The 1,364-nt window shown below is 47.2% G+C and overlaps 1 protein-coding gene across 1 annotated transcript in view; it reads right to left on the reverse strand.

Moving 5' to 3' along the window:
• Positions 1-1,364, reverse strand: part of PHYSODRAFT_367780 (hypothetical protein) — a gene marked incomplete at both ends in the record, with an annotated part of 6,485 nt that overhangs the window by 4,252 nt on the left and 869 nt on the right. The window lies entirely within an intron of this gene.

Genomic DNA, 1,364 nt, shown 5'->3' on the forward strand with positions numbered 1-1,364 from the left:
CGAACAGTCAGCAATACAGTCATAAACCGAGCAGCAAGTACGAACTCGAGAGAAGAATGGGGCTGCGAAAGCACTCAAAAGAAAACCCTGAAGACAAGCTCGCAAAAAGAATGCCAATTGCTGCTGCGCGGTTCTCGGGGGACACAATGTCGCGACCGCAGCGCCCATAACTCCAGCAGTTCTGGGTCAAGATCAATATGGCTGTTAGTACATAGGGGAAACCGAGCTGAAACGTAGATACGTACCCAAACCCATAGTCGATTAGCCTAGTACAAGGTACGGCGTGATGGATCCGTGTGGCTGCATGAAATACATGATGGAGAATGGCGTACCAACCCTTGCGAGCTGGTTTAGCACCAAAAACGGCTAATAGCAATAACAAACATACATTCACATTTACTAAGCCACAAAATTATTTCCCAATGACCCACAAACTGACGAACCTTGCGTCCGTAGACGTCTGACGCTTGGCCTAGCATCGGTGCCAGGAAAAAAATGAATACACAGCCTAGCGACGAGAAGAGGCTGACACAAACAATAGCGTCAAGTTCACCCCACATTCTTCACCGACTCCAAAACCAATAGTATTGATTCATTCCTCGACAACCAAGCCGCTTGTCTTGACCCTTCAGTGCACGCCTTTTTAGCAACAATTGCAACAATTATTAGCACGAAATGATTCATGCCATTTGTACTTAACCATAATGACTGTACCGCGTCGAGTGGGTTGGCTCCACAGTCAATTGGCAGTCCATGTCGATGCTGCCTGGCGAAATACTGCATACAATTAATGGATAGAGTGAGGATTGTCGATGGGACTGACACATTTTTGCTCATTTGCAGACCTCCGTCATGACGATGGAGAGGATGGGGTTCATGATGCTGAACGCCGCCTCCGTCAGGAACTGCAGCACCACGATGGTGCCGAACTTGCACGAGAAGCCCCGCTTCCGCTGCAGCTTGCAGGGCGACGTGGCGGCAACAGTGGCGCCGTGGCTCTTCCCTGTGGGTGGACGAGATGCTCTTCGAGGTGCTGCATTTTGACTGAGGGTCGCCCTTCTAGTCTGAACCCCATCGGAAAAATATGATCAGATGCGTTGAAGTGCTAGAAGTGCATTGAAATCTGGAATATATTTCTTAGCTTTACAGAAAAAAGCGTGCCTTGTGAGGCTAGCAACGGCTCTGCAAGCAAGTACCGTACCTCACACAAAGATTATTTTTGGTCTTTCTCATTTGGCACTCAAATTACCGTTAAAAAGCTCTCATTTCCTTCGAAAATGCTTTCCTGTTAATATTTAGCAGTTATATGCGTTTTGATTGGCTAAAATTACATTTCAATTTCAAAAAGATTGCCCCAGGTCTTG

This window comes from Phytophthora sojae, assembly GCF_000149755.1.
Source record: "Phytophthora sojae unplaced genomic scaffold PHYSOscaffold_2, whole genome shotgun sequence".
In the NCBI taxonomy this organism is placed as follows: Eukaryota; Oomycota; class Peronosporomycetes; order Peronosporales; family Peronosporaceae; genus Phytophthora; species Phytophthora sojae.